This window comes from Pinus tabuliformis, chromosome Q (assembly GCF_031772625.1).
Source record: "Pinus tabuliformis cultivar Carrire ecotype Pingquan chromosome Q, CPIR1, whole genome shotgun sequence".
NCBI lineage: Eukaryota > Viridiplantae > Streptophyta > Pinopsida > Pinales > Pinaceae > Pinus > Pinus tabuliformis.
Genome location: NC_142296.1, coordinates 633,199,843 through 633,216,099, shown reverse-complemented (window position 1 = coordinate 633,216,099; position 16,257 = coordinate 633,199,843).

Below are 16,257 nucleotides of genomic sequence, written 5' to 3'. Positions count from 1 at the left end.
CTGTCAGCGCATTGAATACACTATGGAGCGCCAGTAATCGCGGATATTTTTCAAACAGACGCGCTGATGCATAAAACTTTAGAAAAATGGGTTTCTGGGCTAGTTCAGAAGGCATGAAGCTTAGTGATTGACATAGCAGGGTGACTGACAGGAAGGTAGTGACAAATTACTGTGTAACAGATGCCCCCTAAAGCATGAGGACCGAGAGAGTGGGAGGGGTGAAATGCTTTACAACACACGCTGAACTGGAACACCACCAGGAAGGACCGAAATATCTCTAATAATCAAGTACATGCAGTCTAGGCATGGGCGCAGCCATCCACGAAGACATGCGAAAAGGTCTGTGGAATGGACGCAGCCACCCAGCTAAAGAGACCATAATAATGATAAGGTATGGCCGCAGCCATCCATGAAGACTCAGGTATGGGCGCAGCCATCCATCAATGAGTCATGTAATGATCATCCACAAAATCGCAACCTAGCCCACAACAGACAGGGATCCAGGGTCTTGCGCTCCGTCCCGATCCGAACAAAGTACAAGTTCAAGCATGTGAATATATGGGTTGAAGTCGAACATGCATGAACATCGTCTGATTACCAATCAATGATGAAAACTGTTAACAGACGCGAGAGGTACCACCAATAATGACAATGGCCCTCAAGGTACTATAGGTACAATCCGCGGCATGTGAATCAATGAGCTGGTGTCGAACACCCATGGAATCATTCGATCGGAGGCCAATGATGTAAACCTCGCGTTGAACACGAAGAACCTGCCATTGAGGCATGCAGGTTCTAAGGCACCTGAAGGGAGTCTCTAAGTCACCTTCCCGGATAATGAGCTGAAGTCGACAGGAAGGGACCTTGATCGAAGGTGGGCCATAATGTTTCCCACATCATCGACGCGAGACAGAGGAAAAATGATTTGTGTGAGATGGCAGATGAGGTTGTATTATTGCAGAGGTCAACTTCTCTTGAACATATCGGCGGCACTGTAGCGGGTTTGGCAGTATTTGACATCAAATGAGCAAAGGGTATAGTGATGATGGCAATGGGCAGATGAGAGGTCGAATAGGATAACCCAAACCCACGGAGGCCAGTGAAAAACAAGATGAGATGATCCCACCCAGACACGAAGTAGAAGAGTGCCATGTTCAAGAGCGACATACTGCCGACACGACTATGATTACTGTTCCATTTTCCCCACCATTTCTGGCAGGTACCCCGGTTATTTTTGGATGACAAGCTTGACGGGGATAGCATATGCCTGAAGAGTGTCATTTTGACAATGTCCGATGTCATCAAGTGTTTAACGAGCCTGACAAAGGAAAAACTCGGCGTCTTTTCTTGTTTAGAGAGTCTGAAAAGACAGCAGAAAAGGAGACTCCAGGGGGGTCCTTTTTCGTACAATTGTGTCTCTCGAGCCCGAAAAAGTATAAAACAATGCTCGAAAGAACCGCCCGACCATTACGATCGAGGAGTACTTTTCGTAAATAGTGTTCTTGACCCGAAAAAGTAAAAAAGCGGTCGAAAACACGTCGTTTTAGAACCAATAACGAGTGAGAAACGACAAACACCCGGCAACCTTTTTAAGTTATACGGTCGGAAAAAGAGCTGAAAATGACCGCCTCTCATTCCCTTTAACGAGCTGAAAGGAGGCTCGGCCATCTTTTCTCGTTTTATGTCGGAAAAGAGCTCAAAGACGACATTGTTGGCGCTAAGTGATTTCAAGACCATGATAACTTTCACCGTTTATTCAAACCTGCACAAGAGCACTACCCGCATAAATCCATTCGATATGAATAAAAAACATATTAAAACATGTATTTGACAAAACTAGGGCTAATTTTATGGCAAAAGATGGCAAAAACCCAAAAATATGACAATTTTATGAGTTTTTGCTATAAATAGAAGAGGGTGAAAACTCATTTTTACCATTTTACCATTTCTGGATGTGAAGGACGTGGAGAAGCCAGAAAGTTGACGGAGTGATTTCCAGCCCGTACGGACACCATTTCTCGAACCGCTTCCTCCAGGTAGGTTCTCGCTCCTTTGCCCTGCATTTTGGTTGTTTTTGGTAGAATTTTAGCAGTCGAATCTGCCCAATCGGGCGAATTCTTGGTGCATGGATGCGCTCTCGGTCAGCGCGGATATCCCACGCGGGTCCGCGCTGACCGAATTAGGACAAAACGTGGCCAACTTTGGGTCAGCGCGGAAAACCCGTGTTCTTCCGCAAATTAACAAAGGGCTGTCATGGCTAGCGCGTCTGTTTTTAAAACAGCCGCGCTGGCGCGGAAAAATTATTTTATTTTAATTTGGACGTAAAAAATCCAATTCCAGCACTTCTAATTTCTTTTCATGGTTTCTGCAAGACGTAATGGCTTTCCAATGGCAGGAAAGAGTGCACGATGTCGAAGATATTACTGCTTGGACAAATGTGGATTGCTGCAATGCCATGCGGGCTTGCGGTTTTATGAAATTTTTCCTCACACCTCGCCTAAGAGCTCAGCATGATCTTCTCGAGCTACTGATCAGGGCATGGAACCCGGTGGATATGAAATTCACTATCCGGGGCCAGGATATCGAATTTGACCACATGGATATCTTCTTTTTGACCGGGCTGTCACGCCGAGGTGCGAGGCCCATCATAGAGGGGCAGCGACCTAGCAAGCGGCACGCTAGATGATCTGATGGCTCGGGTATGTTCGGAGGCTGAGAAAGCGCGAAGTGGGAAAGTAGCAATCCCCACAGTGGGAAACATAGTGCTTCGCACCATTCTATTCATGGTGACCCGGGCAGCGGGTAGTATGGCCAACCACGAGGCCTCAAAGACTCATCTCTTGTTAGCTCTCGATTGCCTTGAGCCTACAGTGTTTGATTGGTGCACAGCAGTGACCAATAAAATGAAGAGGCAGCTGAGCAACTGTCGTCGCGGGGAGACGAAACAGTTCGGCTACGGGTCCATCTTAGTCCCGCTCATTCTAGAGTGAGTGCCAGCCATGCGGCTGCAGACGATGGCCGTGGATGCTCCCAGGGATCCTCTGGAGACGAGGGCCTCACGATGGGCTCGAATCATGCCACGCGGAGGTGGCGGCCGGCCACATAGCTGGGGAGCATTTTTCCGAGACTGGCTGGATCAGCAGGAGATCTTTGTGGAGGACTGGCCATATGCGGGCATGGATTTCCGCAATGACCCTGATTTGGTACTGCCCCTAGGTGAACAGTGGGATGATGCAGGTATAACACTTTGACTTTTGAATTTTTTAAATGTTTTTTGGATATATTTTTTTTTTATGTACATGTCCTAACAAATGTCATGGTATGTAGATGTGGGGCCTACTAGACCGGTTGGCTTGGCTGCCACGGCACGGAGAGAAGGACAGGGAGGTGGGGTCCTGGTCTTAGCCCCTCCAGGGGTTGATACGTCAGAGGCTGTGGCTCGCAACCTTGAGGGGTTGCTGGAGGGGGTGCCTAACTACCAGGGGGTCGAGGAGGTCCCCATAGAGCATCAGATCCACACAGTGGGGGTGCAACCCAGGGTACACCGCCTTCTGAGGCGGGTGGCACGAGCAGCTGTGTACTACAAAGAGCATCATCCAGCCGAATAGTCGCCTAGGCTTTGTTTCCACTGTTATTTTGAGACTCATGACTCAGAAATACTGATTTTTGGACATATACACTTATTTTTGAGCGCCTTAGTGCGCCACACGATATATATATATATACATACCGGTTTTTGGATGGATCATTGTTACATGTGATGATGTTTTGTTTATGTTATGCATTTATTCAATACAATTGTGATCTTATGTATGAATTTGCACGACACATGACCCATGGATTTTACATTTTTTGATGCAAGCTAAAAAGCATCTATATGCAAACTACGCTTGAAATGATTTATTTACATATGCTTAACTTTATTATGCTTTCTATGTCTTCTTGCATGATGTTTATCTGTTACGCAAATGTCTATCTAACACATGATTGGCCAATGCGTCAGTCAACGTATTTAATCGTCTCGGAATGTGTTGATAAGTAATGTAATCAAAGTTCCGTTCCAACAATCTTACACGTAGGTACAACCTTAATATGCGCTGGTCTCTGACGGAATATTGCCCGTTGAGTTGATGGACAACTAGCTGGGAGTCCAAGTTCACCACTAGTTCGCGGATGCCAAGGTCAACCGCTTCGGCAAGTAATTCAATTACAGCGCTGTATTCGGCGACGTTGTTAGTGGTACGACCTAGGCAGACCCCCTGAAGGTCTAACAATTCTCCGTGAGGATCGTAGATCACCCACGCCGCAGATGACAAATTGCAAGTACTACGGCAGGCGCCATCAGCGAAACCAACATAAGGTGCACTAGACATCTGCACAAGAAGAAGAAAACACAATAAGAGGAAAACACGCTTGCACACCAAGGCAAAATGAAAACATGCACAACACACAAAACACACGTATATACAAAGTGAGTGTGCGAAGTTATGCATAATATTTCTTCAGATACAGCCCGTTGCGGGGCTTGTCAAGAGGATTTCCTTCATAATCAATCAACTCATACGCGCCCTTTTGTAAAACTCTTTTCACGATGTAGGGACCTAACCACATAGATTCGAGTTTTCCTGCCCCCAGCTTATCCTTAGCTTGATCGTAGAGCAGTACTAAATCTCCCTCAACAAAGGAACGAGGATGAATATTCTGGTCGAAGTGAGCCTTGACTCTCTTTTTCTGTGCTTCGATAGCCAGAGAAGCCAAACGACGAGTCTCGTCTAACCGTTCTAGGTAAAGAAGCCGTTCCTCCACCGGAGTGGTGTTGGGGAGTAACTCGACAGCTAATTTTAATGAAGGAATCTCGCATTCGACGGGAAGGGTAGCCTCCAGTCCATAAACCAAATGGAAAGGAGTGAAACTGGTGGCATCCTTCACGGCAGTCCGGTAGGCCCACAAGGCTGGGAAAAGCATAAGGTGCCAGTTAGACTTGTGCGTATTGACGGTGCGCTGAAGCATGGTGATCAAAACTTTGTTCACGGCTTCAACTTGACCGTTAGATTGTGGATAGTACGGTGACGAACTATCTTGGCGCAAGCCTAGCTGGGACGTTAGTTCCGTCATCATATGATTTCGGAAATGCTTTCCATGATCTGTAACAATAGCCTGAGGGACTCCGAAACGAGTGATAACATGATTGAATAAAAACTGCGCCGCTGTGTGACCGTCTTCGTTCAATGTAGGCATCGCTTCGGCCCACTTGGTGAAATAATCCACAGCAACGATAATGTACCCATGCCCCCCGGCCGAACGAGGGTTACAGGATGTATAATTGATGCCCCATTTGGCAAATGGACCTACGGTTACAACAGGGTGCAGTGGTGCAACAGGTGCACGCATCTTCCGGTGGTAAACCTGGCATTCGTGACATGCACGTACAGCAAGGATGCAATCCTTGAAGATGGAAGGCTAGAAATAACCAGCCCGGAGGATCTTCTGAGCGGTAGCATATCCGGACATATGGCCGCCACAAGCGCTGGAGTGGCAGTCATTCAAGACTCGCTCGGCCTCCTCGAGAGTTAAGCATCGGCGAAGAATAGAATCGACGCCGAGGCGGTACAGGGTATCGCCCAAGATACGATATGGTTGAGCTTGGTGACGAATTCGTCGTCGAGCATCTTTCGATACGTTGGGACGGAACGAAGACGTCTGTAAATATACGATAATATCCCCGTACCACGGGTCGAGGGTGCTGATGAGAAACAAGGTTTCATCCGAAATATGCTCCTCTGAGGGGGATGGTGCAGAGTTAGATGGTAAGGAACAAAGCAGTTCAGCAAAGACCAGAGATTTCTTAGACTTGGCTGCAGTGAATTCCAAGTCGAACTCTTGGAGGATTACAATCCACTTCGAGTATTTGCCCCCCAGCAGCTGACGTGACAAAATGTAGGTCATGGGGTTGCAATCAGAGATCACGGTCGTTGTGCGCAACAGGATATAATGCCGGAATCGTTGGACGGCACAGACAGCTGCCAATGCCAACTTTTCGACGTATGCGTAGCGAGTTTCCGTATCCAGAAGGTTGCGGCTAAGATAATAGATAACATGCTCGGTGCCAGCATCATCGTCCTGCACTAGAACCATACCGATGGTGGTGTCAGCGGCAGCCAAATAGAGAATATAGTCGCGGTGATAGTTCGGAGGTCTTAAGAGCGGAGCTGAGATGAGAAGGTCTTTAAGGCGCTCAAAAGACTCCTGGGCGATGGCATCCCAACGGAAGGGTGTGTCTCGCTTTAATAATCGCGTGAAGCCTTTAGCCACCTCGGCATAATTCGGGATAAATCGTCTGAGAAAATTAGCTTTCCCTTGCAAGCTCTGCAATTGCTGCAAAGAGGCAGGGGGAGGAAGATTCAAAATGGCCTCGACTTTCAGGGGATCCAGACGGATGCCTTCTCGGGAGACGATAAACCCGAGTAGTCGGCCAGCTTCCACGCAAAAGACACACTTGTGTGGATTAAGTCGAATACGATAGTGTCGACAGCGGAGGAAGATTTCGCGTAAATGAGATGGATGGTCTTGACGTTTAGCTGAATGAGTTGGGAGGTCATCCAGGTAAGGCTGTACGATGTGTCGGATATCATGAAAAGCATACGACATCGCGCGCTAGAAAGTGGCACCGGCATTTTTGAGACCGAAAGGGAGTTTTTTATAAGCAAAGGTACCCCAAGGACAAATGAAAGCTGTCTTGTGCTGGTCTGCGGGGGCTATGTTGATCTGGTTGTAACCAAAGAAGCCGTCCATAAAGGAATAAATCTCGCTTCCTGCGCAGTCATCAATAAGCTGATCAATAAAAGGCGTAGGAAAGTTATCTTTTGGACAGGCGCGGTTGATATCGCGGTAGTCAACACAGACCCGAATAGTACCCTGCTTTTTATTCACAAGGACTATGTTAGATACCCATTCCATGAGAGGAATGGCATAGATGAAACCAGCTCGAAGAAGCTTTTCAACCTCGGCCTTGATGGCTGCTGCCTTTCGAGGGTGCACAGGACGTAAACGCTGACGAACAGGTTTGGCGCCTGGATAAGTAGGAATTTCGTGCACCACAATACTAGGGTCGATGCCGGGCATTTCCTCGTAAGACCATGCAAAGACATCCCGGAATCCATGAAATAAAGCGGTATAAAGCTGAACTTCCTCTGGAGTACAGGTGACTCCAATATGAATATGCTCGACAATCCCTGGTTTGACAGAGATGTCGATGCCTAGAGGTAAATCCCCTCTACGGATATGTAAGACCATGCAAAGACATCCCGGAATCCACGAAATAAAGCGGTATAAAGCTGAACTTCCTCTGGAGTACAGGTGACTCCAATATGAATATGCTCGACAATCCCTGGTTTGACAGAGATGTCCATGCCTAGACTGCATGTACTTGATTATCAGAGATATTTCAGTCCTTCCTGGTGGTGTTCCAGTTCGGCGTGTGTTGTAAAGCATTTCACCCCTCCCACTCTCTCGGTCCTCATGCTTTAGGGGGCATCTGTTACATAGTAATTTGTCACTGCCTTCCTGTCAGTCACCCTGCTGTGTCAATCACTAAGCTTCATGCCTTCTGAACTAGCCCAGAAACCCATTTTTCTAAAGTTTTATGCATCAGCGCGTCTGTTTGAAAAATATCCACGATTACTGGCGCTCCATAGTGTATTCAATGCGCTGACATCTCGGAAGGACATCACTTTTCCGCGCTGGTCGCCAGCGCGCCTTTCCCATGTGCTTCTGCGCTGACATGACTGTCCCAGTTATGTAGACGCGGCGACATCGCGTCAGTTTCCTCATTATCTGCGCTGATCCAGTTTGGGCAAATTTGTTCAAACAACCAGCCTTCCAGATAACTCCAGGCTTGGTTGTTAGCTTTGTGAATGTCGACTCCCTTCTATGGCATGACTGTTCGACCCTTTGCAACCGTTCCCCTCAAGGATAAGCTCATCCTTCCACCCTTTTAGGAGACTCCTTCTCCTATATAAACTTCCACCATTACCATGAGCAGCTAGTTAGACATAGCTTGGATTGTATAGAGCTTATAGTGCTCAGATTGCTGCTACTATAGGTATTTGGTGTGCTAGGTGTGGAAGTGATTGATTGCTTAGGGAAGGTTGTTTTGTGTTGCTTGTGTGAGAGAGAGAGTTGTTTGTCTTGGGAGAATCATCCTCAAAGGTGAATGCTTGAGATACATGCTGACTGGCCCCTCCTGAGAAGGTTACCGACGTCAGAACATTTGGTTGTACTCTTCTCTATTCTGATTAATAATAGATGACTGTTATTATTGTTCCATTCTCATTTGTACTTGCAATGGTGAAATGTGAATTACATCTTTTCTGACCGATGTATGGTTGCTTTTACTAGATTTCACGCTTGTGTTTGTTTCCTCTTCGTGTGTGCAGGTATCTATTCGCGAAGATCGCGGAGGATTGTGACCGGCCAAAGCGAAGGAGCGAAGGCAACATCTCTTCGTCAAACAACAGCACTGGAATCCAAGTAGGTGCTTTTTACCTCTTGTTTAATTGCAATTAGGAACATGCATAGCAGCATTGTTTAATTGTTGCTAGACCCTTGCTGGGCTAGTAGGGATCGCCTCTATCCGTAGAGGGGATTTACCTCTCCAACAGGTTCTTAAAAGATGTAAGGAAGAAAACCCTTCACTAAGCCATGAAAAATGTTTTATGATGTTTACAGAAGGGATTTTATTAGGACATCACATTTTAGGAGATGGAATTAAAGTTGATAAATCTAAAGTTCAAGTCATCTCTAAATTATCAATACCAAATTGTCAAAAGGATGTTAGAATTTTTTTAGGATTTACAGGATACTATAGAAGATTTATAGAAAATTTCACTAAAATAGCATCCCCACTCTTCAAATTACTCACCAAGGATTGTGAATTCAGTTGGAATTTGGATTGCCAGGTAGCATTTGAGACTTTAAAAGAAAAAATTTCTGAAGCACCCATCTTGAGAGGTCCAAATTGGAAACTACCTTTTCACATTTCAATAGATGCTTCAGATACAACTCTGGGAGCTGTATTATGACAAAACGATTTGATTCCTTATGCCATATACTATACAAGTAAAAATTTGACTCCCATCGAGTTAAATTATACTGTAACTGAAAAGGAATTTTTAGCTGTTGTTCATGCTATCAATAAGTTGAGACATTACTTAACAAGCTATGAAACCTTTGTTCATATAGACCACTCTATAATCAAATACTTAATGAATAAACCTATTACTAATGGTAGAGTTACAATATGGCTATTACTCTTGCAAGAATTCAACATTACTGTGTTAGATAGACCTAAAAAACAAAACAAAGTTGTTGATTTCTTGTCCAGAATTCAAAATATCAAAGATGACATTCCAGTTGAAGATAAGTTTCTTGATGAATATCTTTTTGCAGTGACTACTCAAACCCCTTGGTTTGTAGATATTGCCAATTACTTAGTCATAGGGAAATTTCCTTCACATTTTTTTCCTAGAGAGAAAAGAAAAATCATCCAAATAAGTGCAAGATACTCATGGATCACTAATGAATTGTATAAAACAGGTCCAGATCTCATGATCATAAGATGTGTTAGGGAATATGAAATGCCTGATATTCTTAAGGCATGTCATGATGAATCGTGAGGTGAACACTTTGCTGACAAGAGGACAACCTATAAAATCCTTTATTTAGGGTATTATTGGCCATCCATCTTCAAAGATGCCAAAGAATATGTGAAGAGGTGTGACAGCTACCAAAGGGTAGGAAAACCTACTTCTTCAAATGAAATTCCACTACAAATTTAGGTATTCATTAAACCTTTTGAAAAATGGGCTTTGGATTTTGTTGGACCAATTAATCCCCCATCTAAGAAAAAGAAGTATATATTGGTATGCATTGATTATGTCACTAAATAGGTAGAGGTTAAAGCATTACCTTTTGCTAATGAAAAATCTATAGTTAATTTTTTTTTTGAGGACATCTTCACTCGTTTTGGTGTTCCAAGAGAAATGGTGACAGATCATGGATCTCAATTTACATCTAAAATGGTGAAAAGTCTTGTGGAAGATTACAAGATCAAACATAGGAAATCTACCCCCTATCATCCACAAGCAAATGGTCAAGTTGAATCTACCAATAAGGTGATTGAAGGAATTCTCACTAAGTGATCTGAATTGGATCCATGAAGAAAAGTTATCAGCAAACCATGACTGTATCAGGTCAGGACATGTTTCAAGGAATTAAGAGTAGCGATCAAAAAGACCTCTAAACATTGGCAATTAGCAGCCAGCGTGGAACGATGAGGACCTCGGTCAAAGTTCATTGACCGAGGCCGATGAAGATTGCGTAGGAGGCGAAACTAGCCCCTAGGAGGCCTGGATCGGGAAAAGGAGGCAGTTTTTGATGCACGATTAGCGCTTAGCGCTTAGCACTAATCACGCATCGGTGGGCAAAACCCCTTGAGAAGGAGAGGCTCCGAGTGCTCGGTCGCATGGGAGCCAGGAAAACCATGGGGAAAAGGCTAAAGACTAAGGTGGGACCCGCACTCCAAAAACCAGTGGTATTTATCGGGGGCACCCTTGGACGGTAAGCAGTTTTGGTGAAAATGGAGCGATTCCACTCAGTTGCCGACACGTGGCAAGCAGAGGAGAGAGAAAACTGCCGCTCATCACGCACTAATGGTTGAGCAAGTCAACCGTGCGAAATGTGTGAATGGCATCAGATCTAGGGGCTCCAGATCTAATGGCTGAGATCACGCCCAATGGGAAAGCCAGAATCGACAAGGGATTGGGCCACGATCTATAAGAATTTGATGTCTGATTTGACTACCAAGATGGTCGATGACTCATTCCATGACGTAATGGAAAAACCGAATGGACGAAGCAAGCTGGCGCAGTTGCAGGAGGACAAGTGGCCACTCCCTGTGAACCTGATGATGACGCCAAAGCAGGGAGCTCCAAGCAAAGCTGCAGCAGGCGATCCAATAGAAGTAGAAGGGGAATCAAATAGCCATGGGATCAAATGGCTTTAAAGCCATGAATAGATGAAGCAGAAGACACCGAACACCAAGAGGGAGACGGAGAGGATAAGGAAGAAGATAGAGAAAATGAAGAAAGACAGTGAAGCAAAAGAAGCAGAAAGAAGATACAGGGCTGAGCTAACCAAAGGCAACGTCGAGCACCAGAGAGCTTGAGGGATTCAAGCCATCCCTGAGAGGATATATCAGGAATGAGCACCACACTGGGCTCTTTCCATCAAAGACCAGAGAGGTCAAAGCTGGTGAGGAAAAGAGTTTGTGCACTCTAGTGGCTTAGGGAATCCAAGAGCCACCCTGCCAAGCAAATTCTGTTTCAGGAGATTCATATTGATCTCCTTCATTGTAATTCTCTGCTTTAAGGCACAACAAAAGAAGGTCACAACTGAGAGCTGGACCGAAGATGTAGCCCTGGAGGATAGGGTGAACTCCTTATTAAATTCTTGTGTTCTTATATTTGCTTATTGTATTTCTCTGTTGCTTTCCATTTCAAGTGTCTATGTATTCGTAATCTGATCGATTTGTTGCCTAAATAACATAGACACACACCAGCACATGAATTTGTAATACCTTCATGTAATAAATATTAACTGAGATCACTCATAGGGTGATTATCAGATCAAGTGGTATCAAAGCCTTAGGCTATAAAGGTTAGACAAGATTGTGTTGGTTTAGCTGTGAATGCTCACTAGATCAAAGCTCAAACTAGGAGAAGGAGAGTTGGTGGAAACTAATCCTGAAATTGGGAGAGTCTACCCTTGGAAGACAATGTTAGAGGAAGGTTCTATGGGGCCAGACCCTCAATTCATAGAAATTTTCCTAGCTATAAAGTCCATGGTAGAATAAATGTATAGGGACTTTAGAAAACATAAGGATGAAGACTCATCAGGCTCTAAACAAGACAAAGAAGAAGATGAGTCTTAATTCCATGTCCACTCCAAAGGAAAAGGGAAAGAGGAAAGCTTTCTCACACCTCCTAATAGCCCTGTGCATAAAAAGAAAGTATCCTTAATCAAACTAGATGTTAAATTTGATTTTCCTATATATGATGGAGAGTTAAATGTAGAAAAGTTGGACAATTGGATTAGACAAATTGATGTTTATTGCAAAGTACAGAACATCGACTCAGATAAGAATAAGATTCAGCTGGCAACCCTACGCCTAGGAGGCACTGCCTTGGTTTGGTGGGAAGGCAGAACCCAAGCTGATATGAAAATACATGGTAAGACTATCTCTATTTGGAATGAATTTGTTTTTGCAATCAAAAAGCAGTTCTACCCATTGGCCTACATGCAACAAGCCATGATGAGTTGGCAAACTCTTCGGCAGTTGAAAGGGCAAAGTGTGCAAGGGTACACTCAAGAATTTAGAAAAAGAGCATTGATTTTAGGAATTTCATTAGACTCACCAGAAACTCTGTTGAAGTACATTGGTGGTCTACATAGCTACGTGAGGCATACCATCCTCATGTTTAATCCCACTAGTATAGATGAAGTATCTATACAAGCTACTCATCTAGAAGCCAGAGGAAAGAATGGAAATCTAGAAGTTGGGGGACCATCCCAACCCACTGCAAGCAAGAGCAAGGAGAAAAGAAAGAAGAAGTGGAAAGCAAGGAAGGATGACACTGCACAGAAAAGAAAAGCTTCATGCACCCACTGTAAAAAGATGGGCATGATGATGAGCATTGTTGGATTCTGCATCCAGAGTTGAGGCCTAAGAAGTTTGAGGGCAAGAAGAAGAATACTGCTGCAACTATTCAGAAAGATTTGGGGTCAGACTTGGGAGATGAAACAACCATTGCAGCCACAGGTATCAAAGGTAAGAATTCTGAAGCATCTACTAGTAATTATGCTCAATCTGTTATTGATGAAGAGAATGAGAGAAAAAGGCATGAGCTTTTCCATATTCAAGTTGTTTCCAAATATCAAAAGATTGATACTTTGTTTGATAGTGCCTCACAAGTAAATTTAATTTCTGAAGCAATTGTAAAGAAACTAGCAACTACACCTCACAAGAGACCATACCCATTAGGATGGTTGAATGATAAAGCACAACTACAAATGACTAGACAGTGCAAACTCAAGTTTTATTTTGGGTCAGCATTTGTAGATGAGGTGGAGTTAGACATAATTCCTTTGGATATATGTGGAATTGTTCTAGGAAGTCCTTACTTGTATGATAGAAAGGCTATTTTCCATAGAGCTGAGAACAAGTATCTACTTGTTAAAGATGGAATCGAATACTTTGTAAGAGCTCATAAGCTCAAGAATAATTATACTCTCATAAACTCAAGGCAGATGAAAAGAATGATAAATTCATGCAAACAATTCTTACTAATGGTTGTAAAGGAAAAGAAACCTAATAAAACTAATGCATTTGAGGGTTGTAATGCTAAACAGCAAGCTGAGATAGAAAAGGTTGTTTCAGAGTATGATATTTTGTTTCAAGAACCTAAAGGTCTGCCACCCAAAAAGGAAATAGTACATGATATTATTTTCCAGAAAGATGTTCCATTGCCTAACATTGGAATGTACAGGTTGTTAGCTTTAGAGAATGCTGAAATCAAGAAGCAGGTGCAGAAGTTGCTTGAGAAGGGGTTCATCAGGCCTAGCACATCACCATGTGGGTCACCAATCATTTTGGTGAGAAAGAAAGATGGCTCATGGAGAATGTGCATTGACTACCGAGCACTGAATAAGATAACAATCAAAAATCATTATCCCCTTCCACGCATAGATGATCTTTTAGATCAATTGAAGGAAGTTGTTTATTTCACCAAGCTAGACTTGCACAGTGGATACCATCAGGTCAGAGTTGCAGAACAAGATGCATGGAAGACTACTTTCAAAACAAAGCAAGAATTGTATGATTGGCTGGTTATGCCTTTTGGCTTAACTAATGCTCTTGCTACTTTCATGAGATTAATGAATGATGTACTCAGACCTTTTCTTGATGATTTTGTTATTGTGTATCTGGATGACATTCTTATTTTTAGTAAAACGTGGGGAGAAAATTTAAAGCATGTTAAGCGGACACTAGATGTTTTGAAAAGAGAAAAACTTTATGTTAAACTCTCAAAATGTGAATTTGGCAAAACATCTCTAAATTATTTGGGTCATATAGTAGGGGGTGGTGAATTGAATATAGATCCCTCTGAAGTGGCAGTCATTGTAAAGGGGCCTAAGCCCAAGTCTACTACAGAAGTGAGAAGCTTCTTAGCAGCAACACAATATTGGAGGAAGTTCATTTCTAACTTTTCCTCAATTGCAACTCCCTTACATGCTTTAACAGGATTGACAAGGTGTTTTATTGGGGAGGCAAACATCAGAAAGCCTTCGACACCTTGAAATAAAAGATTAGTATAGCACTTGTACTAGCACTACCTGATCTGCAAAGACCATTTGAGATCCAAACTGATGTCAGTGACTATGCCATGGGAGCAGTGTTAACACAGCACGGTAAACCCATATGTTATCATTTTGAGACTTTTAATCCTACAGTAGTTAACTATCCTACATATGATAAAGAATTGTATGCATTAGTTCAGAGTGTGAAAAAGTGGAAACATTACTTAATGGGAAAAGAGACAGCAATACATACTGATCATCAACCACTTCAATATCTACACTCCCAAACTAAGTTGCAGCAATCAAGACACTACAGATGGATGGGTTTTCTACAACAGTTTCATTTAGTCATCAGACATAAAAAGGGCATACATAACAAAGTTGCAAACATGTTATCTAGACCCATTATGAATGCATCTACTATACTAAGCATAATTATGTGCTACATGAAAGCTACATTGAACAATATGCTCAAGATATAGACTTTAAAGATGTATATGCAACTTTGAGTCAAGGCAAAAGAGTAGAAGAATTGGATTATCATGTAAAGGACCAACTCTTATACCATTGTGGGAAACTCTGCATTCCACAAACTAAGAGAGTAAAGATAATTAGAGAAGCACACACTTCCCTGATATCAGGTCACTTTGGGGTAAGTAAAAAGGTTGCACAGCTGCAAAGATTTTGTTATTGGCCAAAAATGAATGAGACAGTATCTAGATATGTAAGAGGGTGTACTATGTGTGTTAAAAGCAAGCCCAGCAACAGAAAACTAGGCGTGTACACTCCATTACCAGTACCTTCTCACCCTTGGGAAAGTGTTTCTATGGATTTCATTGGGGGACTGCCTAAATCTAGAAAAGGTCATGATTATCTATATGTTGTTGTGGATAGGTTCAGTAAAATGTGTATTTTGATACCTTGTAATAAACAGATTACAGCTGAACAAACTGCGAAACTGTTCTTTGAACATATATGGGTTCATTTTGGATTACCCACTTGTATTGTATCTGATCGAGACACTCAATTTGTGGGGAAGTTTTGGTCAAGTCTGTGGGAACTGATGGACACCAAACTAAAGAAAAGCACAGCTTTTCATCCGCAAACCAATGGCTAGATAGAAGTAGTTAATAGGATAGTGATCAAGTTACTCAGAGGATATTGCAGCAAACATCCTAAGCTTTGGGATGAACATTTGTGTTATGTGCAGCATGCTTACAACAAAGCAAAACATTCTTCTACATAGAGATCTCCTTTTGAGACCTGTTTTGGTTTCACATCAAGGTCTCCTTTGGATTTTGTCTCTGGCAAAGATACCACAGTTGATGGACACAGCGATGTGGACAAGACAACTAGGTTCATTGAACAAATCCAAGAGATTCACCAAGAAGTACAGGAATAGCTGGAAAAGAGCCAAGCCAAATATAAGGCTAGGCATGACAAGCATCGGATGGAGCATAGTTTTCAAGTTGGTGACCAGGTCTGGCTGTATATCAGCAAGGACAGGATGCAAGGTGAAGGTAAGAAGCTAAAACCTATCAGGTATGGACCTTTCAAAATACTCGAGAAGATTGGTGAGAATGCTTTTCGCCTTGATCTACCAGCTTACATGCACATCTACTCAGTCGTAAATGCAGATTGCTTGAGATTGTTTGAACCCTCACTGATTGAGGATCCTGAAGAGCAAAGTTAGTTGCCTTCTATTGATGACCTGCTACCTGAATATCTTAATGAATTACAGGAAGACACAGTGCTGGACAGGAAGGTGAGGACGACGCGCAGAGGAGATGTTGAGTACCTCAAAGTAGGGCTCAAAGGTTCAAAGCTGAGCAGTGCAAAGTG